The 27,979-nt window shown below is 52.7% G+C and overlaps 1 protein-coding gene across 10 annotated transcripts in view; it reads left to right on the forward strand.

Moving 5' to 3' along the window:
- Positions 1-27,979, forward strand: part of BEND2 (BEN domain containing 2) — a 1,020,032-nt gene that overhangs the window by 914,804 nt on the left and 77,249 nt on the right. The window lies entirely within an intron of this gene.

A 27,979-nucleotide genomic window follows, 5' to 3' on the forward strand; every position in this document is an offset into this window, starting at 1 on the left:
GCCACGAGTCCCGTGTCCATGTATCAGCCACCAGGCGTGAGTGCTAGAAGCATACATCAATGAGATGCTGACGAATGTCACGGGCCTCCGGTGCCTCGCAGACTCCATGAGGTGCTGCCACATCCCCACCCTCATCATGACCATCATCAGGTGCTTGCAGTTCTGCGTCAGGGGGCATGGGCACATTTCTACGTACGCACATGTTGTGGAGCATGACACATGCCATCACCATCTTTGCAACCTTCTCATGGTGGTACAGGAGTGCCCCGCCAGACCTGCTGAGGCAGCGGAAACGACCCTTCAGTAGGCCGAATGCCTGTTCAATGACTACACGGGTACGTGAGTGGGCATGGTTGTAGTCCTCCTCATGCTGGTCCCGTGGGTTCCGGACTGGTGTGAGGAGCCATCTCTTCAGTGGATATCCAGCATCACCTGTATGTGGACGAGAAACGTATGATGTGGAATGCCATTGATACGTACGCACACCCCCCCCCCTTCCTGGCAGGTCAATGCCAATTCACATACCCCACATCATCATGCATGTAATGAGACTCACCGAGTAGCCAGGATCTGTTCCCTGCGTGTCGCTCCATGTAGCGTGGTATTGTAGAGTTCCTCAAGACCATTGAATCATGGGTTGATCCAGGGAATCGGGCACAACAATGTGTAATGATCCTGTTGGAGTCACACACCATCTGTACATTCAGGGAATGAAATTGTTTTCGGTTGCGGTACTGGGCCTCCATGGCATGTGGGACGACCAATTCAACATGGGTGCAGTCGATGGCACCAATGCAACCCGGTATGCCGGCAAGTGCATGGAATCCCACTTTTGTGTTGGTTATTTCCTGCTCCGAGCGTGGTAGAGAGATGTAGTCGTCTGCGTGCTTCAGGAGGGCATCGAGCACTTGCAATAGTGTCCGTGAGAACAGTGGCTGAGAAATGCCATGCAACTGTCCGACTGTGTGCTGGTAGGTGCCTGTGGCCAGGAAGTGGAGTACAGACACCACCTTCAGTAGGGGTGGGATGGCGGTTGGGCTATCTATCATGCTGACAAGGTCAGCCTGTGTCATGTCCACAATGACGGTTATGGTGTCCCGGTCCAGACGGTAGAGGGTGTGGATCTGCTCATCAGTGAGGTTGAACGGATGTGCTCGGAGGCGTGGGATTGCGGGCTGTCTGCGTGGTGGTAGTGGCTGTGCTGGCAGCCCTTGCTGGCCCTGCCTTGGCCTCCTCCTCCTCCTGCCTCTCCTCCGTGCGGCTGGTTGTAGTTGGTGTTCGTCTTCTTCTTGGAGTCGGAGCGCTTGCAGTGCTATCAGGTCCCCCAGGGCCAATATCGCGAGTCCTGCCGGTAGCATTTCGGTGTGGTTGTGGGAGGAGACTGGCTGTGCAATTTATGTGTATTCAGGCTGTATGGCCTCCACCTGTGGTGATTGATTCCACCTGTGCAAACTGCTCTCCCCTTTGGCCGAGCACGTCCCGCGCACAACGCTGCAAATCGGGGAATTGTATCTTGCTATTGCAATCATGTATTTGTACCCGATGGCCGTGTAAGATTGGTTGATATGTTCATTCTGCTGTGGTCCCATTGTTTCACATACTATCTGTGCAGTCGCGAACTGACTTGTGAGGGGGCAGTGGAACGTAGTACTCGAGTAACGGTGGACCCTCATGCATCACTGCACCGAGGTTCAACGACGGGCGGGGCGTCCCATTCGTGGGTGAAGGCAGTTGCCATTTTCACACACAGCCGCACTCGATGGAATAATTAGTGATTTCAAACGGCCACAGATGCCTTTTCGACGTGATGTTGCAAATGAGGAATTCGAGGGGCGGCGCTTTCGGTTTCCAGCTAGCGGCGAGGAGATGCCCACAGGTCTGACTGCAAATGTAACGTTCTATTGTTCTATGTCCTTGAGACAGGGCCCATGGCGAGGGAGCAATGATTGATATGATAGTTTGGGATGCGCAATAGCTACGTGGGCGATGAGGCCGTCCGTTCCCAAAAACATGTTACTTCACAACACTGGAATTACGGGCTGGGGCACTGTGGATTTAGCAGGCTGCATAATGCACGGACTCAATGGATGTTTCTAATGTTATGTGAGTAATTATTCAGGCATTTTGATCCCGGGATGAGGGAATGATGGATGGATGCATGGGCAGGTGATTTGATACAGAGTTTGCCATGTACAGGGCTTCTTGGGATCTATCCGCCTCCCCTACGCTATGTGATGCAGGGCTGCCATTGTGGGACCATCGTCCATCTGGCCTTGTTGAGCCCTCCCTGTCTCGAGGCGCCCTCAGACACTTGTGTCCATGCACGTTAACATTCCCATCTGATGGAATCTGTTTTGACAGACGCATGCACAGGTACACTCGTTTGTGATGGTGTTTGCACCTCGATATAGATGGTTATGAGTCGCAAGTGGTTTTGGGGTGGTGATGTCCTTTTGGTTGGGCTAGCATGCATATTGCTGTGGATTTCGTGTGATCATTGAAGTGAGTAGTTGGAATGTAGTTCTGATGGCCATTCTGTTCTTTTTCTTTTCTTTTGGTTGACAGGTATCTCCTCCCCTTTTGCCACTGCCATCTGTATGCCACTCCTGCAGATGGATTTTACTCCCGACACCTGCTGCTTCGTGTTAATCAGTGGAGCAGCATTATGATCTTATGGGACGATCGCCAATGGGCCACATGCCCTTACGCAGTACTGGTGGCTCGGAGCAACATTTCGGCCTTTCAGCTGGACTAGTGCCTCCCCATTGGGACGGGCCTGCGGTTCTGTGCGCTTCCATGTTGCCTTTTCGTACGTGATTGTGGCTCTGTGTACCATGGGGGAACAGGGCGACACACAGGTAGTGGCTGGTCATTTCTTGCGGAAGCAGCCCACAATGGTGATTGGTGTTTTGGAGTTCATGGCCTGATGGCTGTATGGGCTTGGTGATTTTGATGTGCATTAAATTTCTATTCGGATTTGGCCCGTGTAGCGTTTTTCTTTGCAAGTGATGTGGCATATGCCAATTTGGGGGGCGATGTATTGTGAGGAGATCTGCATCGGGTTCCGGCTTCGGGGTTTAGTTGCGTGGTACTGTACTGGGCGCGTTTGCCTACGAAGCCCAGTGAGGTCAGGGATGGGGGCTGGCAATATGACAGTTTGAATGTTGTTATGCTCAGGGGCGGGGGATTGGGTTTTGTGTGACAGATGCCGGTCAGCCAGGTGGACTGGTGGAATGATGTGATTTTCGGAATATTGCTGGTCACAGGTGCCTGTGTTTGCGTGCGTTTCTTGGTGGGTGACTGTGGTCATGTCCATTGGGATGGCTTCTGTATTCGTGCCATCTGTGCCCTGCAGCTCCCATTGGCCCCTGTTGTGTTTCTTTTGTTCGTTGGCATGCATGGGTGACTTGTACATTTCAATGGTTGCATTGTGGCTTCATTGCACCTACGGGGAGTTGTACTTTGTGGGCAGGGAGCGGTGTACAGGCACTCAGTGGGGCCGTTTACGGTTGATTCGCGATGCCGTACTTCTCGCCATGGCGGAATGGTACATTACGCCATGCCTGATGGCGTTAGGTACATGTCCGCTAGGGTCGGAATTGGCGTACCGTTGCACCATGGCGGTGTTTGCGGTTTGGCATGGCGCGCGCGCGCGTGCTTGGTGCAGTTAGCGTTGGCGTTCACTACGGTGTCGCTAATGGCTTCGTACTTTGCGGTGACGGGTCATAGTCGCACCGAGCGCTATTCGATGGCGGTATTGCATTTCCGCCATCGTTTTTCGATTTCCGCCAGGGTCGTAATGAGGGCCTTTGTCTTTTTTCCCCATAGGGGCCGGGGTCCTGCTTGGAAGCAGCAAGACCCGAAATGAAATGGGAATGACCCAACAGGTAAGTTTTAGAAGGAAACTGAGCTTTTCCTATTTCCTTCCTTCTCTCACCTCTTATTCTTGCCTTTTTCTCTAGGCTCTGGGAAGTGGGTGTGTATCCGGATGATCGCTGCTGAAGATGGAGGAACCCAGGAAAGGTGAGTGAAATGCAGCGCTGCAGCGATCGTAACGAAATGCTTTTAAAAATGATGTCTTCCCTTTCAGGATCGTCGGTGATGTCTCTGTGGTGCAGATTAGCTGGTAGGTCTCTTGTCTCCCTTTGCAGGTGACCCAGGATGCTGACAGGCGTGGCTGAAGTCCAGATGCAGAAGCTGACACGGTGAGCGTCCAGCTGCGAGGAGCAGAACAACGCGAAGCGTGAGTTGCTGATCGGGTGTGGTTTAAAGAGCTTTGGTAGAAGTTCCAAGAGTATCCTTCCTCCAATCAGGTATGTATCCTTCCCCGACCACACCCGGGTGGAAAGTAGTCCCACAGGTAAAGTAGTTCCTATTCAGGCCTCAAGAGGGCCTGGATGTGGCAGCATGTCTGCATCAGGTAAGTGCACATTAAAACACTTGAACACATGTCTAGCTTTATGAGCCTGGCGCCTAAGGCGCCAGGACAGAGGTCCAACATGAGCCTGGCGCCCAAGGCGCCAGGACTGCGTCCAAAGGGCCCCAGCTTGGGCCCGCTGGCACTCCCCTGGGGGAAATGATGCCTGCCTCTGGGGTTGTTGGGTCGGACCTGGCTCCTTGGAGGTAGGCATCATGACAGGCGCTGCCGACCGCGTGGGCAGGCCTTCTGGCTGGCTGATACAGTAGGGAGAGTGGGATCTGGGGGTCTCTATTCTTTTCAAGAATGTCTTTCCTTCTCCCCTCTCATTTCCCTTTCGGTCTTGCTGTCGCTTTCACACACCTGAGCTATGGACAGGACACCATTTAAATTGTACCCTTCACGTAAGGGAAAATACCCCTTGAAAGATAAGCACCGGCGGTGCAATAAGTATCTTCCCCTCAATCACGATGAGGCGTCCTGTAAATGCTGCCAACTCCTGCATCCTAAAACGATTAAGGAGCGTCGCTTGAAGTGGTGGGCGGCCTAGGCTTAGGGTAGCTCCCCGCCGCAGCAGCTGCTGGGAGTAATGAGGAGCTAAGCAATGGCCATGGCTCTGATACGGCTGCCATTCACCTCACATTGGAGCGTTCATGCTCCACAACGTCCGTCGCTAGCCCCACCAGGCACGACAATAGTCCTATTATGGGGAAGGTACACCCCGGCGACAGGGACACACATTATTCCCGTAAGACTAAACACACAATACCTGGTACCGCCTCAGCAGATCAGTTGAAGAGGACCAAAGTGCCAACGGGTACGTTGAGTTCCTCGACGATACCTGCCAATTCGCTTGATCGGCAGCCCTCCCTGCAACCGTGTAAGCGACATGCTTCTGGGCAGTCTACGAGTAAGGGCGCCAGCACCAAAACCCACAAGGCCGTCAAGACGCCTCCCAAGAGCGCGCCGACGCTTAAAGCCCCGGTTGCAATGAAATCTATAGCGCAACTGTCTAAACAGCCTAAACCTCCTGGTAATGCCGAACATCAGCGAGAGTTTCGCGAAGATCGTTTTGGCGGCCATTAAACAAAAGAACAAATCTAAATAAACGTCGAAAGACAAAGACACGTCGAAGACGTGTCTGAATGCCCGGAAGGGCGGGAGGATTATTCAGAAAGCCCCCAGTTCTCATCTAAGACCCTGCTTGATAAATCTCAGCGTTCTAGGCTAGGGGATCCCCAGGAGGAGTCCTTTCCCCCCCTCTGGACCCATCTGGCTCTTCTCCATGGACCAGAGAAAGATTTGAAGGATGTATGGAAAGGTTGGCTAGATTTGTGGACTTCATTCTAAACTATGCAACACACTTGCAGGCCGATTCATGGAATTAATGTGTGCTGAAAATTCCCGCGCAAGCGTGCGAATCGCAGCGCAAGGGCGAAAATCGCAGCAAAACCCGTGCACAGCGATTCATGCAAGTCCGTGCGCATGTAAATCCATGGATGTGCGCTAAAATCCTGCGTGGCGCACGCTGGCGCACATGTCTTCAAACAGCGTGCGCTACGCGCACAGCGAAAGCGCACTTAGCGAAGCACACACAACAAAAGTAGGCATAACACAGGGCATAACACGCGGAATGGGGAACAACGTGTGAAAATGTGGGCGTCACAGGGAAAGTACAGGAGGCAAATGCGCGGAACGCCCACACGCACGCCTACAACACTTATTCATGGAATCGAATGGGGCTAACGCGTGTGCCAAAAAAGACGCGCTAATCCGGAAACACATACGCCAGCAGGAAGCAGGCGTACGTGGACCCGCGCAGCATAAAAGTGCACGCAAACAACAAATAAGGTCAGACGCCAAGATGAATATACCGTTCCTCACAGCAGTGGTCGTGGGATACCTCAGGAGGAGGATAGTCAGACCCAGAATTTTTACACCCAGAACCAGCCTTTTTGTGATGCCTGATGACCAGGTGTATGGGAGGTATAGGTTTCCACCTCACATAATACTCGACCTGGTGAGTGAGTGGGAGGATGACCTCACATCACCCACCCTGTGCTCCCAAGCACTGAGCCCCTTGGAAAAGGTGCTCATTGTACTGCACTTCTTGGCCACTGGTTAATTTCAGTGGACATCTGCCATAGTGGGGGGGTCTCACAGGCCATGCAGTCACGCTGCCTGCACCAGGTGTTGGCCATCATGACTGCACGACCATCAGTCCGCTGGCACATATACCTGTCCAGAACACCTGCAGAAAGGCAGGCTGTCATCCAGGATTTTTACGGGGTGGCACACTTCCCCAAAGTGCTAGGTGCCATTGACTGCACCCATGTGGCTCTACGTCCTCCCAGGGCAACTGAGCACATATACAGAAACTGCAAGCACTGGCATTCCATCAACGTGCAGGTAGTATGTGATGCCAAGGGAATCATCACCTCAGTATATGCCAACTATCCAGGTTCCACCCATGATAGTTTCATTTACAGAATGTCAACCCTAAACCGGGACCTAGAAGCTGGGCGGCATGGCGATACATGGCTGCTTGGTGAGTATAAATGCCCTTGCACATGCATGCATGTCAGATACTGAGTAATGTCACAACCCCACTAATGATACCCATCATCACCTCCCCAGGGGACAGTGCCTACCCACTGAGCACCCACATGATGACCCCAATTCGGAACCCCACCACACCATTCGAGGTAAAATACAACACAGCCCATATTGCAACCAGGGGCATAGTGGAGCGCACATTCGGAGTGCTCAAGTCACGTTTTCGCTCCCTTGACTGCTCTGGTGGGCAGCTGCTATACGCGCCCCCAGTAGTGTGCAGGATCATAGTGGCAGCATGTGTCCTGCACAACGTTGCAACACACCGGAGCCTGCCAGTGGACATGGTGGTGCCCCCACATCCCCAACCACAAGCACGCCTGCTGCGCATGGGAGGGGAAAGGGCACGTGGTGAGGCAGCCCGTACGCAGCTGGTGGCTAATTACTTCACCTAAAATCACACCCCTGTGGAGTGCACACAGCCCTGGCACATACCAGCTGACAATCAATGATGATGACATAAGGGACAGTCAACTGTCACAACCATACCAGCCTGAGATTGGTCACCTGGAATTGTTACATTGTGTGCATCCCTACCTGCCGAAAGACAACCAATGCTGTGTCACAAAAAACACACATTTATGTTGCATGAATGACTACCCCCTTGCAAAATACAACATGAAAATAGCGCCATGTCACCCAACCCCTCCCCAGCTGCGCCACCCACACCATGGCATGGCATGCAATGTGAAAGCAAACAAAGCAATGCACAAGACCGGACACAAGTGTCACAAAGTGCACTGTCCCAAATGGAAACTGCCCACAGACAATATGCTCGAAGTAATCGATAACAAACAGCACACATGAACAAATACTTACCACCAACACAATACAGCAACACACCATGAAACATTGCAAAAACATGACAGTACTAAGTGAAAGTAGTGGTAGTCTTACAATCTGAATAAGGCAGCACATCGACCCCTTCCAACTGTAGAGTGTTGCTGCCACGCAAATGTGTCAGTGTACTGCATACAACATGAATTCCATCTGCAAAGGAGACGGCCTTGTGAAGACATGAGGAAGGAACCTGCAAGTTAGGAGGAAGACATGGATGCACAAGCACATATCAATACACCATTCATTGTACAATACAACAATACCCACTAGGGATGTACACACAGTATTGACTACAGACTGCCCACACAGCTCATGGGAGCCCAATGTCACTGTGTAAGGCACTGTCACTTGGTCACACCGTTTGCAAGCCCATGGAAACGGGATGCAGCAGGGGTGTGTGTGTCACGAACCCAAGCATCTAACCCAAACTCAGGACAAGCCTGCATGTGCCCAGCCGGAATACAGTGGATGCCCACGGGAGCCACACAAGGCAACACACTGTAAAAAAAAAAAAAATGGCCATGTGGGAGCCAGGGGGAGGGGCCACCCAGGAGGTTCGAGGACAGGGTGCACACCAACACCCACCTGCATGGATGTTGCAAAGAAAAAAATACCTCCATGGGCTCATGGCCTGCACGGCTATGCCATTGTGGGAGAACTGCTGTCGCTCTCTTCACCCTCTGCTGCTGCATCAGGAGGCGGTGGCACTATGGGAGGCAGCCCACGCAAAGCCCTGGTATGGTCCTCCATGGCAGCAAGCATGCGGGTCTGGAAGGTCTGATTCTGGATGATTAAAGTGCGGAGATCCCCATGCAGCACGTCACGGGTTGCCTGCACTTCTGCACGCATGGCCTCGCGGGATGCCCGGATCTCCTCACGTGTTGCCTGCAGCTCAGCTGAGAGCGAACGTGTGAGCTGCTCCAGCTGCTGTTCTGCCCTAACATTTCGGGAAGCCTCAAGTTCAAGCACACTCTGCCTGAGGTTATGGAGTTCCACCCTCAGGGCTTCCCTGTGGCCCTGTGACTCTATTGATATGGATTTGCGCAGAGTCTCCAGTGCTGCCCGTCGGTCCCTGTTGGATGCCAACATGTCTTCCCTGTGTGATTGGCAAATGGAGTCTGTTGCCTGCTGTTGTTGCTCCATCTGCCTTTCAGGGGGGATAATGGAAGTGGCCACCCTCTCCATTTCCTGAGCCATCATTTCTACTGATGCTGCCTGTTGGGTTGCAATACCGTACATGGAGATTTCCCATACAGTATTGCCTGGTGGTGCACGGCCACCGCGTCGGCGGGCACCACACCTGTTCGGGGCAAGGCGATCTGATCCTTGCTGTGCTGGCACTGCCTGAGGCTGCAGGACTGCATTCCCCCTCTGATCTGCTGGCCCAGGAACAGGATCAGATGCTGTGGAGTGTGACCCTACATCCGTAACCGCCAAAGGCGGACCTACCAACACTGACATCCCCATAGAGGGTTCTAACCCTGGTGCAGGTGGGTCGGACAGAACAGAATCCCTGCCAGAAGCACTGACCTGCGACAGCACATAAGTCTCATCATCCGACTCAGCACTTTAATAGAGGTCTGGGGAGCTGCACCCAGAGGCACCCCTCAACAGTATGGTCTGCAGTACCCAAGTGTTTTCACCCACCACCACACCACGTCCCCCACTGGTGCCTGGTCGTGGCTGAGAGTCCTCCTGGGTCTGCACCATCTCCTGAACCTCACCAGCATCAAGTGCATCACCACCTGTAAAAACATGAAACACAAGAAATGGAAAGAGGCATGAGGACCATAGCACACACATAGGCCTGACAAGACAGAGATCCTGTACATGGTTTACACATGTCCCACATGACTATAACCCTGGCATGCATGCACTGTCAATGATTTTGAAGGGGAGTCAAAAAGGCAGACAATGAGGACACCAAGATGGAAAAGCAACACATTTGCAGCATGTCGTGTAGCACTGGCATCACACATCAGCCTGTGAGTGGCATGTCCAATACACATACATGACACATGCCAGCACACAGATGTCATGTAGCATAGCCATGGTAAATTAGACAACTACAGCGATATGTCAGTGAATGAGTACTGTCACACATCCATGTCACATGGACATGATGAGAAGATTAATGCAGAATAGTGTTGCAAAATATGCATGTGCCGCACACTGCAACACATCCAGTGTACAATTAGACAGTGATTTTAGGCAGATGTACACATCAATGGTTGGTCACTTCAACATGACAGGAAACAACTATCATGTTCCACATGCAAACAGGCCCTAAAAATAAATTTCAGCAGGCCAATACTCCCTCGCCCTGAATGGTTTAATCATTCACATAACCAGGTAACTAAAGTGGCACAATGTGGGGTGTAAACAATGACAGAAGCATGTCACATATGTGGCATTAGGGATGAAAAAGCATATGAAAAATTGGATAATCTAAACAATCAGCCTGAATGAACACAGAAAAAAACAGAACATTGTTGTTGCAATATGATTGTTCAAGTGCAACAGCAGTATGTGGGGCTAATTGGCTACTGTGGGCAGAAGGGATACTGTCATACCCAAATCAAAGGCACGTGAATGTATTGGAGGAAGCACATGGGTGACCCATAACACTCAGGAGTACACACCCTCACCTGGCACTCAATCAGAACCTGTCACCCAAACAACACACACATGAATTACACACACATGCATGGGCACTCACCGGACAATGCCTCGTAATCAGGTAGCTCTCCCACGCCTTGGATCTGTTCCTCTGTGTTGAAGGTCCCAGCAACAGACTCATGTTCAGTGAGTTTGTTGTCCTCTGGTGGAGAGCCACCGCCAGTCACCAGAGTAGTGGCATGATTTGAGGCCAGCTTGTTCTTTGCTCTGCGTTTCAGGTCATTCCACCGCTTGTAGCAATCAGCTGTGCGCTTCACAAATCCAAGGGCACTTATGCGGTCCGCAATGGTCTGTCAGTGTGCCCTACGTTGACCAGGTGTGGTCTTGCACCCTGCAGTCACCACCATTTCGCGGCTATGTGCTGACACATAGGTCACAAGTGCATCAAGTTCGGGGTCATTAAAGCTAGGCTTCCTTGACGTGCCGGACTGTGTAGCCGTGTCTGGGGTCTCAGCCTTTAGTGCCAGAGCACCCTTCTTCCTCTTCTTCAAAGGTGGAGCAGAGCCTGAGTGGCGTGTGCCGCTCTGGTCAGTAGGGGCAGAAGCGCAGGTGGACTGGGTACTGGGAGTGTGCGAATGCACAATGACCATAGGTCTTGGTGAAGGCATTGTCTGAAGTGTGATGTTGGCAGGGGCAACGTCAGTTTGATGGACCAGGACCAACACTACCCTGGCTGGGAGACTCAGAGCTGGGGTGGATAGAGCTGCAGCTGCCCCTGCAGCCTCCCCACCCTGCCTACTTGGGGCAGCAGATGACATCGCTGCCCCAGATCCACGTGGCCTGGTGACACCAACTTGCACTGGCACACGTAGCATAGACTTGCTGACCTGGAAGTCAGCCTGGGAGTCATCCTGTGCCGGGTCAGGTGCCACAATGGACTGGTCCAACAAGGGCTAAGCTGGGATGGTGTCAGTCACGTTTCCCTAAACCATGGGGGGGGCATGGGTATCCCTGATTGGTCCTCCACACATGGGGGTCTAGGGGCACCCTGCAAATCCTGGCCACGTCCCCTACAGTGCCCACCACGCCCACCTTTTGGAAGTCGGCCACCTTTGCCTCCCTTACCGCTTGGTCGCCTCCCAACTATGGCACTGATGATGTTGTGCATATGGGAGTTGCAGTAAACAATTGTCCTGGGCAATTGGGGGTGAAAGGGGTAGGGTACTAGATGGAATTCGTACCCTAGTGCTCTAGCAAGGCTGTCTGTGACCCCTGGGGGAAGATGATGGGTCACGCAACGCACAGGCACCCCGAAAACAAAAAGTAACATGCACGCAACCCCTCGTAGACCACGTGCGTGGAAAAATGAACCCGCACTCCGCTGTGGCACCCAGAAACACAAAAATAAGCATAAGCCTGTTACACGCAGCCTACAATGACCTCTGAAGGGGTACGCGACACACGGGGCAAACACAGTTGGTATATGCGTGCGCAACTCACCGTCTGCCTGGAAAAATAACGTGAAAAAACACGTGTGTGCGCGTATGCAACACCCCCCCCAGAAGAAGAATTGTACGCTGTCTGAGGAGACAGGACAAAAGAAGAAGTGAACGCTGTTTGAGGATACAGGCCCAAAAAAAATAAAGGACGCTGTCAGAGGTAACAGGGGGTACGAACTTGAAACGCTGTGAAGTAATCGCGTGTGAACCGACAAGAAGTACAGAATTCACCCACTCGCTCTCTAAGAAAAGCACGTACAAGAGAATGGGGTCCTACACGTACCTTTTAAAGCGGCCCACACTTACAGTGTCACTTACGCGTGTACGCGCTAAGGCTCTTTCCTCCAATTACAAGAGCTGACACTCGGACGTGCAGTTTTTGGACGTGTACAATGAACATGCACCCGTGTTGATGGAAACGCCTGCGCACATCACGTCACTTATGCGTGTAGGCCCTTTCCTCGGATTACACACATTCACACGCGGACGTGCAGTTTTTTCACGCACGCTGAACCACTATGCCCACGTCACGAAGGAAACGCCCGCGTGAGTCACGTCACAGAAGCGCTTACGCGCTAAGGGCCTTTGGTCCAATGAAACCGCATACGTGTGATGACGCGCGAAGGGCCTTTCCTCGAATTACATGCTGACGTGCAAGATTTTCACGTGCCAAATCACTCCGTATCAAGCTGGCCACGCAACAACACACGGAAGACCACGCTCCTGCCCAGAAGGCTGAATTACTGCCCCCCAGAGCCCCGAGCATGCTCCCACCTGCCATCTGCTGCTGCCTGCCTGCTGCCCACGTGCCCTGGTATTTGGTGCCTGCACATCAGCCAGGGTTCCAGTTGCTGTGTCCACCTCTGCTGGAACAGAAGACTCCCGACTGGGATATCTTCGCTCCACAGCCCAGCCCCAGGACCCAGCTGCCCACCCACGCCTGCCTCGGGGGTCACCATGTCGGGGCAAACACCATCTGAGACCACTGGCGACCCCCAGCCAGAGAGGCAGAGGGCCACCAACTTCAGTGTGAAGGAAGTTGGTGTGCTGGTGGAGCATGTCCTGGGGCAGTATGATGCCCTCTTGGGAACATCACGCGCCAACAAGAAAGGACGTAAGGGGATCTGGGACGACATAGTGGTTGCCATCAATGCGGAGGGGGTGGCAACCCACGACATCAAGCACGTCAAGAAGTGCTGGGAGGACTTCAGGTCCATGACCCTCCACAAGGTCCGGCGCCTCGCGGAGGGGGGCCGGGTCAGCATGAGTGACATCCAGATGAGGGTCCTGGAACACGTATGCCCAGCGCTCCACGCACAGATCCTTCAGAGGAAGACCTGTCTGGAGTTGAGCGGTAAGTGGACAAGCATTGTTGTGTGAGACAGGGCATGTTGCAGTTTGCTGGTAGTTTGATACTTGCCTGTATGTGTGACATGGGCCATGTATGCATGTGTGTGTGCAGGGACATCATGTTCATGCATGTGAGACCAGTAATGTGCGAACCACATGGTTGGTGCATGGGTTCCAATGCAACATGGGGAGCTGTATGGCAAATGCACACATGAAAGCATGCCAGTGTCTGTTCTTGCACATGGTGGGGGTGTGAGGGATGGGTGCTGCAGTCATGTACATGTATGGTGCACATGTGTGTGTGTCTGAGAAGTGTGTCTGTGACTTTGATACGCCATGGATTCATGACGCATGTCTGTGATGATGTGTACATTCACTCATGCAGTGCGGTCACCGTTGTATGCACTGTGTCTATCCAATGTGTCTGTGGTGTACAAGGCATGATGCATAACCCTCCGGTGATGTGTGTGCATGGGATCAGTGTGAGCCATGATGCATGTGATTTTGAAGGCAACATTTGGATTAATAGAGGCCCTTGTACATGGATGCTGATGTTGATTGCAGGCGCCGTGCCTGTTTATGCATGTGTGTTGCGTGCATTGACCCATGTGTTGTGGAGTGAAAAGGATGGAAGTGACGTTAGACACTGCCACTTATGTGTTATTGCTTCCTGTCTAGGTGAATATTGTACTGTACCCTGATGCTTGTGTTCTATTTCTCCCTCTATGCAGCGTCAAGTGAAGAAGAGGGCGGAGACGGCGCTGTGGAGCCAAGCGGCGGGGATGCCTCCACTGGGCGGCGACGCAAGGCCCAGCCACCCTCCCAGGACTTGTGCTCATCCGGGAGCGAAGGGGCTGGTGCCGCGTCTGCCACCACGGCTGTGGCAGAAGGGCCGGGTGAGCCCCCACAAGGGCTTGCAATGGCAGAAGACGGTACGGAGACATCCAGGTTGGTGGTCTCCACAGAGGAGGAGCCCGCTATTGAGCCGCACATGGGTCCTGGTGGGGGTAGTACCACTGGTGCAAGTGGTGCAGTCCAGGGCCAGGGTAAGGAGGCAGCACAGGTCACCGCGGAGGGGCCTGTGCATGTCCCTGTCCTTGACCCTGTGACTGCACCACCATGCACCAGCAGGGATGCCCCGTCCCAGGCCCGTCCGCAGGTAGAGGAGAGTGCCATGTCATCTGCCTCTCCACTACCTGCGGACGAGGGGTCCAGTGAACGTATGGGCTCCGTCCTGATTGGTGTCACGTTGCGCACGCGTGACATTCGTGATGACGTGCGTTCTTCCTGGGCGGACAACGCACGCCATCACGAACAGCAACGTCGCGACGTGGCACTGTTGGGAGGGGCCCTGGTTGGTGGGTTCCTTCATGTGACACGCACTCTGGCGGACCTCTCTTCCTCTGTGCAGACTATGCGCCAGTCGTTCTCCCTGCCGTCTTCCGGCCCAGATTCCAACAGGGCCCCCTGTGGACCTGGCCTGACGAACATAGCCAGCTTGGTGGAGATCCCATCCCTGTCACAGTCGGGAGTCGGTGGTCCAGCAGGGGTGGACACCACAACTGGAGACCAGCTGATGGAGGATGTGCAGGCCTCATCGGACAGGGCACATTGACAGCAGCAGCAGCAGGAGCAGGCTCTAGGTGGGAGCAATGATGGCTCGGGCCATCGACATCAGGGGGGCAGGCATCGGCCAGAGGGCAGGAGAACCCTGGAATGGATGTGTCTTCCGTGTGGCTGCGGTTGGGCCAGCGTATAGGTGCGGAGCGGCGGCGGGCGAAAGAGGCGCGGCTCACCATGGTCAGGGCGGATTTCTCCATGCGTCGGGCGTTGAGGCGGGCAGAGTGCCTCGAGGCGACTCGCTGGGTGTTGGAACAGGCCATGAGTGCCTCCCTGCAAGACCTCGGGGCCAGGACAGAGGCCCGCCTCCAGCAAATAGACTTGGAGTTCGATGATGCCAGGGCCGAAAACATCACTGAGTGAGCCGCAGGACTTGCCCGTCGCCATTGTAAATAGTTTATAGTGTTAGGTTTCCTTTTTTTTCTTTATTTTGGGGCTTTTGGACTATGCCCCACACTTTTGTAAATAGTTTTTTTGTTAGGTAGGTTATTAGATAGGTTTCATTTGTTTCGTTGGGCTCGTGGACCCTTGGAAAGTTGATTGTACATAGTTGGAAAATGGATTATTTTGAACTTTTTCTTTTGATTTCACCATGGATCAATGGATTTTTTTTTTTACGTTTCCTTTGGATTTGCATTGGTGGAGGGAGAGTTTGGACTATTTTTCTTTAGGATTTCTTTGTATTGGTTATACTTTTCATTTACTCTTCTTTTGCACATGCTTTTCATTTCATGTTTGCTATTTTGTTATGCTTTCATTTTATTTTTTTATTTTTGTACATAATGCATTTTCATATTTTAGTTCCATGTGTGGGATTTGCTCATTGGATGAATGCATGTGAAAATGTGAGTTTACACAATCAATGCCAATGAGTGTGTGTGTGTGACGGACATGTGTTGATGTACATAGTTGACTTTTGATTTGTGTCTTGAGATGGGCATGTCAGTGTGGGTTTGATTGGGAAATCATTGCATCTCAGTAATGGGGTGGCGTGCTGTGGTATTTTGGTGTAGAAGTGGGCCATGATTGTGCATCTTTATTTCATGTAGGGGGGGACATGAGTGGGGGCCTGCTGGCAGGTGCCCCTCACTGATGGGCGGGGTGCGGGGGGACATGTGTGGGACATGTGGGGGCCTGCTTGCAGGTGCCCCTCACTGATGGGGGTGGGGGTGCAGGGGGACATGAGTTGGTGATCACTAGTGCAACGTGACACGTGGCCTGGCTGGGGGGCATGGCCATGGTAGATGGGCTGCCTGTGGGACATGTCCGGGTGTCCGGGGGTGCAGGGTAGTCCCCTGTGGTGTGGGCTGCCTACAGGGGCCGTGGAGGGGGTAGAGGGGACACCTGGGAGGACCCACGCTGCCAATTCACGTGTAGAACTCCCTGCGCACCACACTGGATACACGTACCCCGCTCTGACAGCAAATTTGCATGGGAAAATTCCTGCGCACCCCAGTAACACAAGTACCCCGCTCGCACAGTGCCAAACGCGTGGGAAAGTTCCCGCGCACCCCAGTGACACACGCACCCCGCTCGTACAGGGCTAATTGTGTGGGAAAGTTCCCGCGCACCCCAGTAACACACGTACCCCGCTCGCACAGGGCCAATCGCGTGGGAAAGTTCCCGCGCACCCCAGTAACACATGTACCCTGCTCGCACAGGGCCAATCGTGTGGGAAAGTTCCTGCGCACCCCAGTAACACACGTACTCCACTCGCACAGGGCCAATCGCGTGGGAAACTCCCCGCGCCGTGGTGTACATTTATTCGGAGGGCTGCACAGGGAGTTTTACTGGCGTTTTCGTGGTTGGGGATCTGTGCGCCATGTACGGGATTTGTGCGCTGTGCATGGCGCACAGGGAGGGGTTGGGGGCGTAACTGGCGCTGCTGCAGGGTCGCTGCGCCACTCTGCGCCACGGCTGGTTTTGGATGCTAAAATCCATGAATACGCTGTGCGCGGAAATGGATTTTAGCGCACGCGGCTGGTGCAGAAAGTCGCACGCGCACACTGTGCGCCAGCCGCGTGCGCCACTTGTGCGCTGAATTCTATGAATTACCGTGATGGTCTCAGCGCACACCCTGACAACTGAATTGAAAACCCATGATCTATTGGTACACCTTCCCTGCAAGCAACCCTTGCATCATGTTAATTGACCGGCCCTTAAACCCATCACTGCCAGGTGGCCGGAATCCCCCAGTCATTGAATTGCATCTCACCTCCACAATAGTACCAGGCCATAAAGCAGTCCTGCCCAAATCTGACCGCAGGTGGTTCTGCGGTCAGTTTCTGCTGCTGCTCTCTCAGCCTTCAAACTTGCAAAACCAGTTTCCTGGCCATTCAGAGTTTTAACTCGCAGATCCAAGCTTCAGTGATTCACACAAACTCCCCACAATGAGGGGCCACACGGGCCACAGAATCATCACAATATACCCCATATTTCCCAACTGTCCCAAAAAGCTTCCTGTGTATGTATGTTCATGCATGTGTGTGTTTTAGACTACTGTGTTCCCTCATCACAGCCTCCATTCGCAACCTTCTATCTTGTGTGTGCATGTTTAACTCCATGCTTCTCATTAAGGCCGAGTGACACTCCACGCATTTACATTGTATCTCTAACAAAGTTGTCATTATATTTCTATGTGCGTGCAAATCTAAAAATGTATCATTTTACACAAATAACACTAAAAGAAACTATCCCATTCACATTAACTGCACTGTATTTGTGCCAATGTGCAGCATCGTGTCAACATCGCCATCACCCCAGTTCCCAATATGGTGCGCGCAATTCAAACTTTTTTCTGCCCGTGAGACCTCTATCAACTACCCCAACAGCCTACACCAACATTGAAGGCTCCAAAGGCCTTAGCTCCCCCTGCATAGAATGCAAAGGAGGGAGCTTCTGCCATTCCAGACACAGATGTTCAGGACACAGTCCCTGAGTTCTGATACAGATATGGAGGGAGGTCCCTTGCTCAGTCAAGGCCTTGCATGAAAGAATGCTATGCGTAGCCGACTTCCTGGGTGTGCCCTAGACGGCAGAGCCCTAGTCTGAGGCCGGTGAGCTGTCAAAGGTTTTGGCCCTCCGCTCCTCAAGCAGATCAGGGTTATCGTTACAGAAAGATGTCCTCACTGAGCCATTGAATTTGTGGGAGAAGCCTCACCCCCTTGAGCCGACGAACAAAAAGATGGAGGCCAAATACCGGCCCCTTCCATTGGAAAAGCTGTGCCTAGCCTCTCAACCACAGCCCCACTCATCTGTGGTGGCGGCATTGTTCACTAAACCTTCAGGCTCTGGTGCCACAACGTTGTCTCTGGCCCTCCTGAACAAGGAATACAAGCACATTGAGGCTTATGGGAAGGTCTACTGTAAAGCCTCTCTTCACTTGACACAAGCTAATATTGACACCCTACTAGCAGTGGGTAACCAAAAGCTCTGGAGAGAGTTGGCTGATTTCATGCCGTACCTGCCACTAGCAGGCCTTCAAGTCGGGTCTGGCAGAAGCTAAGATGGTGGCTCAGGATCAGCTCAAGTCATGCTTTCATAATATTGATACAGGTAGTCGTGGAATATCGGCGGGTGCGGACATGCGAAGAGTCGTTTGAATGCACGCTACCAAATGTACACAGGCGGTACAGGATCACATCATCGATCTCCCCTTTGACGGCCAAGATCTGTTCTACTCTTCCACGGATGAATATGAGGGGAACAGTAAGCACAAGACTTCCACCAGGCATCCAGGAAAACCAGCCAGCAGCCCTTTCATCAGCTTTCCTTCACCAGAGACTCCAGGCAGAAGCCCTTTGGCGGATTTCGGGGCTACAAGGACAGGAAGGCAAGAAACCGAGACCGCTCCCCCAATGGTCACAGAAGGGAGCAGTCAAACCCACCTCCAAAGATTTCTTTGCTTGCGACTCTGGGACTACGCCCACCAACCCGAAAAAGCAATGATGAACAGGATCGGGTACACTGCACGCCTGTCGGCTGCAGGCTTCCGTTGCATCTGAGCAGCTGGTTGAACATCTCATAGGATTCCTGTATTCTTTCAGTAGTCTCCAAGGGATTCTGTCCAAGCCATCCTCCTGTCTCTCCTCCTTTGATGCAGAGGGGTTCTGCTCTCCTTTTACACGAGATCTGCAAACTACACAATATGCACACCATATAACCTGCCTCTGCCCAATTAGAGAGGGCTAGAGTTCTGTTTGAGAATCTTCTCGATCCTGGATCTCTCTTCCTTCAACCTCCATCTCTCCAACAAGAGGTTCAAGATGATTATGCCGGCACACATTCTGAGCTCAGTTCAAAGCAATGATTGAGTCTGCCCTGTGGACCTAAAAGACACCTACCTACATTTGCCTATATTGGAACCACACCGGAAATTCCTCAGATTGTCAATTGGCAGGCACCACTCCCAGTATCGGGCCTTGCCATTTGGCCGCAATACAGCGCCAAGAGTATTCACCAAGCTGATCCACGCTGTGGCCAGTTCGTTATGGATTACGGGGATCCATGTATACCGCTAACTGGATGACTGGCTTGTCCGGGTGTCCTCCAGCCGGGAGGCTTCAGAGGCAACCAACATCCTGGTGTCTATGCTGTTCACCTGGGGTCCTCATTCAACTTCGACAAGTCCTCGCTGACCCCTGCTCAGAAGCTTACCTTCTTAGGGTCTGTGTGGGATTTGAATCTGGGCAAGAGTTTCCCCTCCATCAAGGGAATGTTGGGTATTCATCAACAGTGGTGTGTTTTCCTTTCAGGGAAACAACTACATCATTGTTGTGCCAGAGGTGGTTGTGCCTGATGGCCACATGCGTCCTGTGTCCTGCACGCCAGATTGAAAATGAGATGCCTGCAACTCCATCTCAGCAGCTCATGGTTGCAGGCCAGGGAAAAGCAGTCGCAACGCATTGAGATACAGGCATCTCTAGGTTGGGGCCCGCAGTGGTGGGCAGACCAGAGGAATCTGTTACAGAAGGTCCCCCTTCAAGGATCCTCCGACCGATGTCATAACAATGGACCCATTCCTCAGCGGGTGGGGACCCACATTGGGGATCCTAAAAGCCCACAGGCTGTGGTCCGAACAGGAAAAGACACAACACATAAATACATTGGAACTAAGGGGCAACTTTTATTTGCTGCAAGCGTTCCAGCCAACATCTGCAAGAAATCGGTCCTGATACAAATGGACAGCTTGATGGCGATGTTCTTTATAAACAAGCAGGGGGATACGAAATCTCCTCTGCTATATCTTCTGGCCTTTTCGATCTGGGAATGGGCTCTGGCACACAAGTATCCCATCTGGCCAGGGTTCTGAACGAGGAAGCAAATCTCCCAGCAGGCTGCACCACGGCAACCTCGATGGGAGATAAATTCCATGGCTTTACATCCCATCATGCAGGAGTGGGGTCTTCTTGAGACCAGTCTGTTAGCAACACGCCAGAAAAAGAAGTGTTGTTGCTGCACCTCTCGGACGGCTCGGGCACAGGCTCTCTGAGAGACACGCTAAACATTCCCTTGATGTGGGAGCTTCTGTACACCTTCCCGCCAATTCCACCAATCATCATAGTACTGATCAAACTGAAGGAACCTGCAAACTGCACACACCTACAAATGGTGCTGCAGTGGCCGGCCCCGATTTGGTACTCCGAACCGGCGAGACAGATTCGGCTGTGTCAGATCCCTCTTCCACAGTGGCATAACATCCTGATCCAAGAACCGGGCAAGGTTCTTTGTCCATGCCCCTGATTGCTCAATTTAGCAGTCTGGTTCCTGAAGACTTGACCCTAGGTCAATTAGGTTTGTCCGCAGAGAACATGAGAATCGTTCAGCCAGCCAGGAAGCCTTCAACGTGGTCTCAATACTTAAGTAAGTGTGACAGGTTCTGTCATTGGGCTTTGGAAAAGGGTATTAACCCCATCTCCAGAGGCTTGAATGACATAATGTCCTTAGTCTCACACCTGGCATCTTCTGGCTTTTCGGTCGACTCCTGTTGCACCTATTTGGTGGCCATTGGAACCTACCAGAACATGGGCGAGTCGTCCTTCTTCACGACAAATCCAGTAGTATGCTGCCATCTAGAGGGCTTTGCGCAGTTTCATCTGCCTGTTAAGTGGCCTCACCCTGTGTGGGATATGAACATTGCTTTTTCAGCACCAACCTACAAGCCTTTGAAGCTGCTGCATTCAAAGGAACTCAAGTTCCTCTCTTGGAGTTGGCCTTGTTGGTCACCGTCACTCCTGCCAGGAGTATAAACGAGATACAAGCATTCTCGGCCTCAGAACCTTACAGGGTGTTACACACAGCTTTCCTTCTCAAAGTGGTTTCCTCTTACATATTAATGAGGAGGTGGTCCTGCCGACATTCTTTACAGAATGTCATTCCTCTACTGACTCTACCCTTCACACCTTAGATGACAGTAGGGTGGTCAAAATTGACCTTAATGGGACCAAACGGATCCGAAAATCAGATGCTTTCTTTGTCACCTTTGACACAACAGAGGCAATGAAGGCCACTATCGCTCGGTAGCTTGTATCTGCCATTAACTACTATTATTCCTCTCAGAAGCTGACACTAGGTAAGGGTAGGCATGCACACGCAGCAATGGTGAAGGCTACTGCTGTAGCTTCTCAGTCACGTGCAGTTGGACATCATCAGCAGGGCTGCCTTGTAGTCCATGCTGTCAATCTTTTGCAAACACTATTATCTGGATACCAGTTCCAGGGCTGACATCACATTTGGTCAGACAGTCTTGAGAAACTTGTTTGCTCCTAGTTGGACTACCTCGACCCATGTGTTTGTCATGCTAGGAAATCTCCCATCCGTATGGAGGAAATGGGGTAGAATGTGTGAGAAACCTGATGGTAGTCTCCCAAGCCAGCCTTGAGGATCCCTTATTCAGGTGGCCTGGGAAGAGCTGATGCTCTTGGTCCCCAACACCAGGGATGAACAGAAGAGAAAGGATCACCTGGATGGGGTAACCCAGGGTTGTGCTCGGAGAAGGGCCTCAAGAGAGACGTGGTTTGATACCACGGATGAGGACGGAGGAGAGGAGGACAACATCCTTGAGGCCTTTGTAGACTGTACTATATCTGCCCCCATTCCTCCCATTGAATCCCTTGTGTCCAAAACCAATGTCCCCTCCATATCTGATAAGTCCCATACGAGCCCAAATCCCACTGCCATCAAAAACCACAGCTCCCAGAATCCTTACTATCATGTCTTCTGACCGGATATTCCCAATTATTCTTTTTCAAGTCCCACTGGTAATTAATTCCCGAACACCCAATCTACTTAACAAAACTCTACCGCTTCCACGATTCCCCCCAACCCCCAAGTTCAGTTCCCCACAATAATCCCAGTCAATCCTGTGTATTCCACAAACCTTTTCAAGCTCATCCTTTTAAGTTCACCAAGTCTCCCACTATGCGGGTTATAATTCCCTGCAACACCTTTTGCACGTCCTACCATGTAGGACATTCAGAAACACCAATCACCCCCTTTTCTGATACAAACACTTTCGCACAACACAGACAACAGACTGACACCCGAGCTGTTCACCTTACATATCCCAATGCGAGGGTCAGGCAATTGACCAGAACCACACACAGCTGACGGCCCCTTAATTTTGCCACAGGGATAAAAGGTGGAGCTCAAGGGCACAAGACGAGCAAGGCAGACCGCACGACGTGAGAGCTAATTCATCACAGCAGTTCAAGAGGAGAAAGATGGCGCATACTGAGAGGGTTACAAGGAGAGAAGAGACATTGTGCTTTCTGAACAAGGCCTTTGAACCCTCTGAGGAAGGAATTGTAAGACCGCAAACAATAGCCAGCGTGTGTTGCAGCAGATGTCAATGGTACACAAGACCCTCCTCCGCTGATAACCAAGGCGGGGAGAGACGCTTGACTCCGTGACTCTGTGGTACCAACCCTTACTCCAGAGAGAAGGAAAGCCAAACGGTTCATCACAGCCGTTGAGTCGAGGGGAGAGTCGATAAGAAACTGAACTGTGTTGAAGGAAAAGTAGTAAGTGGCTAATTGTACTGTTAAAGCATAAATGGTTATTGATGCCAGAGGGGGAAAACCAGCAACCGAGGAGTCCGGCACCACGTGGGTCCTCACTCAAGAAACTCTGGCGATTACCTGATTGTTTAAGCTGCGATAACCAGATGTCCTTGGGAGAAGGTGAAAAGGGGGTCAAAGTGGTCATACAGGGGTCATGCAAAATCCTCTGTACACGCAAAGTCTTTGACCGACAGGTGATTGAGATAGGCACAATTGATAAAGTTGGCAACAGTGACGGATGCTAACAAAAAGGGGCAAAGCCTGAAGTCCCTATGAACAGTGTGTTGAAAGAAGGAACCCGATCGAGGTATGTCCACAGTGAACTGTTGTCCACTGTGAAGCTAAGGGAAATGAGTCCCAAATCGTAAGAGATGAATGAGAAAGATACAATTGACAAGATTGGCAAGAGTGAGTCTAAAGACCCGAAATACAGTGTGTTGACAGGAGTGAACCAGACCGAGGGATGTCCACAGTGAACTGTTTAGCAAAGGTTGGCAAGAGTGAACCCGGCAGAGGGATGCTAACAGAAAGGGATGAAGCCTGAAGAATTATTTAAAAGACATTAAGTAGGATTCAAGATGGCCGCCTGCAGGGAGTAGACGTGCCTGCGGAGCTCCCATACCCCGGACCTGGGAACGTGCCCACCACCCGGTCTGCGGGCTGAATCCCGTGGAGACAAGCGGCTGGAAAGAACCCCGGTACACGGGAGCACCGAGCGAGGCAGCGAGGAGAACTGACTTCCTCCATGTGGAGATCGCCGAGCCACTTGGCGTCCGTCTGCTGGGGAGAATCAGCGGCGCAGCCCCGGGTTAGCCTGGGGGCTGCTTCCCTTGGACTGACCTGGGGGCGGCTCTGCAGCGGCTGCCCTGACGTTGGTGGGAGCGAGGACCTGCGAGCGGGGAAAGCTGCGGAGACGTGAGCGGGCACGACAGCGGCCAGCTGGAAGTGCCGGGAAGCCAGCTAGAGCGAGGTGGGGCTTTTTCCCGCGCTCAGAGAACGCGGAGCAGCGGCTGACTCTCCTGGTGGCGGGCGGCCGCGGAGGAGGGCCAGTGTGCGGCCTGGGAGAGGACAGCTGCTAGCGCAGGAAGAGGAGGCGCTCCGGCAGGAGAAACACGGTAGCTTGCGGCGCCGCCCTGAGGGGATGGATGCGGAGGACTCTGAGAGAGCCCCAATGAGGAACAAGGCATAGACCTCCGGGGCTGCAGGAGGAAGCTGCCAAAAGGGCTGCATGGGCGGCAGCCAGTAAGGGAGTAGACACCCCGTGGCTGGCAATCACGGGCTGTGGAGTGGTGTTGGGAAAAGTAGCGTGAGGAATCTGAGCCACACGCTGCAGAGGGCACATTCTACGTGGGAAGAGAGCCTGATGAGCGGACTGGCCTGAGACCAGAGGTGAGAGATCCCCTTAACCATTGGGGCCCCGGGCGGTGCTCGGAGGGGAGAGGGACACTGCTCTTGCCACCCGGGAGGTGCCCCAGGAGGGATTCGGCACGTGCGACGCCCGGCGGGGCAGCCCAGGAACTTGTAGGCCCCTGAGGAGGGTGCATCAGCTAGTGAATCTAGCGCCCATGGGACGGCGGTAAAGGTCGCGGGTATCAGGCGATAAGCCATTAAGCCGCTGGGGCAACCACTTCGGGCCCCAGGAAAAGGGTCAGCAGCGAGCGGGGGCGAGGATCTCACGCATAAAGCCTCCGCCAAGATGGCTGCAAAGTACAAAGGAAAGAGCGGGAAAGCTCTGCAGACCTCAGGGGATGTCTCGGGCACTCTCCCTACTATATGGCCACTGCAGGAGAGGAGAGAGACGGCAAACTAGCCTGACGAAACCCTTTTAGGAACAATTTAAACTCCTGCGAGCAGATCTCAACTCGGCCATGCGGGAGATTAAGCAGGAACTGCGGCAGCAGGGCGAGCTCACAGACCTCTCGGAAAGAGGGTTGCAGGAGATGGATAAGGAAGTGACGGCTCATGGCGAGGCAATTGAGAGGCTGGATGTGGCTACGCGGAATTTGGAAATCCAGATGGAAGACATGGAAAATAGGTCCAGAAGGGTTAACATTCGGATCAAAATGCTTCCGGAGACGGTGCAGGACAAGGACCTAAAAGGAGTGGTCCAAACCATCTTCGCTAGGATCTTGGGACTTTCACACCCAGATGCAGTGGAGCTAGATAGGGTGCACAGGGTGGGCAGAGGGGGCAGAGGAGCTGTGCAAAAGCCTAGAGATTTCCTTGCGGCCTTCACCAGATACGCTCAAAAGGAAGCAGTTCTTCAAGAGGCAAGAAAGCAAGAGCCTATACAGTATAATGACCACCATATCGCCCTGTTCCAGGACCTGGCGAGCAGCACACTGCTAAAGAGACGCCAAATGGGCCCGGTCCTCAAGGAGCTCAACGGCAAGGGGAACAAATGCAAAAGGACCTTCCACTTCGGATTTGTGTTTGAGTTGGAGGGGACCCAAAAGCGAATAACCACATTACAGGAAGGTGCGGATGTCCTCCGCTTGGATCTCGATGAGGCTTCTACAAGTGCGGGGGGGTGGTCCAGGTCTACAGAGACAGGGTCAAAGCCCTGGTTGTGGTCAACAGTGGGGAAAAGAGAAGAGGGGTAAAGTGGAGCCACAGCTCGCCCAAAGAGAGAAACAAAAATAGCTCGGGCGATGGGGGGCGAGAGAGCCCAAGAAGATTCATAAACCAAAAGGCGATGCTAGGGTGATGGGCCTCTAAAGGAGTAAGTGGCAAGGGGGGGGGGACGATCATCTATGAATCAGAAAGGGTGGGTATACCCGGGGGGGAGGGGGCAGGAAGGGTAAGGCCTTCCTGACGGGTAGGGGAGGGATAGACAGGTGGGTGTAGGGGGTGTTTTTGAGGGGGGGGCAGTGGAAGAGGGAGGGGGATGGGCAGCAGTGGATCGGATTAAATCCCAGGGACAGAAAGTGGAGTGTTACTTCATGGCGAGGTTGAGGAGGAGGGCTCGGTGGGAATACTAGAAGTCCCATGTCTGGTGGGCACGCCGGCAGGGGGAGAGGGAGGGTGGAAGCGGATGTGTGAGCTAAGACGGTACGAGCCCCGTTCAATTGGCTAACGCATAATGTGAGGGGTTTAAACACCCCTCTCAAGAGGAAGAAACTGGAGCAATTTACGAGAAAGGAAGGTCCTGACATTTTAGGCCTCCAAAAAACGCATCTTAGGCTGAAAGAGTAAGGACATCTAAAACTTAGGGGATTTGGCCAGATCCTCCATGCATCGGGGAAAAGCAAGTCGGGGGGGGGGTTGCCTTAGCCATCAGAGACACGGTGGACTTCAGAGTCATAGAAACTATAAGAGACAAGGAGGGAAGGTACGTTATAGTCAAGGGGACCCACCAGGACGCCCCATACACTTTAACGGTGGCATACGCCCCAAACGCCGGGCAGGAGCAGTTTCTGAGGCGGGTGTTGGGGGTACTGGAAGACGAGGCCTGGGGGCAAATAATTCTGCTAGGAGACCTCAACATAGCCTGGGAGAGGGGGCGGGATAGGTCGGGGGATCCCACGAGAGGAGGGGTGCTGTGATGTCGGCGGGCCTCAAAGAAAGAATAGGCGGCGTAGGCCTGAGCGATGTGTGGCGGGAGCTGAAAGGGGATGAAGAAGGCTATACTTACCTCTCAGACGTCCACGGGTCCCAATCTAGGATCGATTACATCTGGGTCACATCCAGTCTGGTGGGAAGGATTAGAGGTAGTAACGGGACCTATCGGCATAGCGGACCACAAAGTGGTCTCAAAGTGGATGCCTCTAGGGCACAGGGAGAGAGGGGTGTGGTCCTGGAAGTACCCAGCATACCTCCTTAGAGACCCTGTTATTCGGCAGGAAATGGAAGAAAAGATCAAAAACTTTTTTGAGCTCAATAAAAAGGGGGACACGAGAGAAGAGATGAGATGGGACGCCTTTAAGGCCACGATAAGGGTGGATCTCATAGCAGCTGCGGCACAGAGGAAGAGGCTACTGGTGGTGCTGGAAACGCAGCTAGAGAGTGAAGTCGAAAAAGCCAGGCAACAGGCGGGAGCAGTCCCTACCAGGGAGGCCATGAGGGAATATCGTAGAGCACTGGGGCAGCTGGAAATTCTCCACTAAAAAGGCCGAAGGAGCGCTCCTCCGTGTCCACCAGAAATTTTACGCTAAAGCGAATAAGGCGGACGCGCTTCTTGCGCTCTTATTGAGAAGAGCCCGCTCTAGAAATGCATTTATGGCCCTTAAAACAGGCTCGGGGGAGAGGGTGACGCGCGTGGGGGAGATGCAGGAAACGTTAGTACAATTCTACGAGTCCCTTTACGCGTCGCAGGAGCCCCGAGTCGGCTTACAGGTTGAGTTTCTGAAGAAGGTGGAGATGGGAAAGATTGGGAAGGAGGTGCTCGATCTACTTAACAGGGAGATAGGGGAGGAGGAAGTGAGAAAGGTGATTTGCAACCTCCCACCGAACAAGGCTCCGGGCCCGGATGGTTACACCGCGGCTTTTTACAAAACTTTCGCATCCACATTGGTTCCCCATCTGACTAGCCTTTATAATACATTTAGATCGACGGGGAGAATAACCCCGACCATGGAGGAGGCAAGGCTGACCCTCATTTTGAAACCAAATAAGGACCCTGAAGAGAGGGACTCTTACAGGCCTGTATAGTTCATCAATATCGATGCCAAAATATTCACCAAAATCTTGGCCAATAGGTTGGAGGGCTTTCTCCCAGAATTGATCCATCCGGATCAAGCAGGGTTTATAAAAGGCCGTCGGACAGCGGATAACATTAGGAGGGTGGCCCAGTTAGTGGAAAAAGCCAACCGGACGGACACTCCCGCGGTCCTCCCATCGCTGGATGCAGAAAAAGCGTTTGACCGCGTGGAGTGGTCCTTTTTATTCAGGACTATGAAAAAAATGGGTTTTGAGGGGGAGTTCTTACGCATGGTCCGGGCTAACTATCAGGCTCCAACCAT

The sequence above is a fragment of the Ambystoma mexicanum genome, chromosome 7p (assembly GCF_040938575.1).
Source record: "Ambystoma mexicanum isolate Mex_15411 chromosome 7p, UKY_AmexF1_1, whole genome shotgun sequence".
Classification (NCBI taxonomy): domain Eukaryota; kingdom Metazoa; phylum Chordata; class Amphibia; order Caudata; family Ambystomatidae; genus Ambystoma; species Ambystoma mexicanum.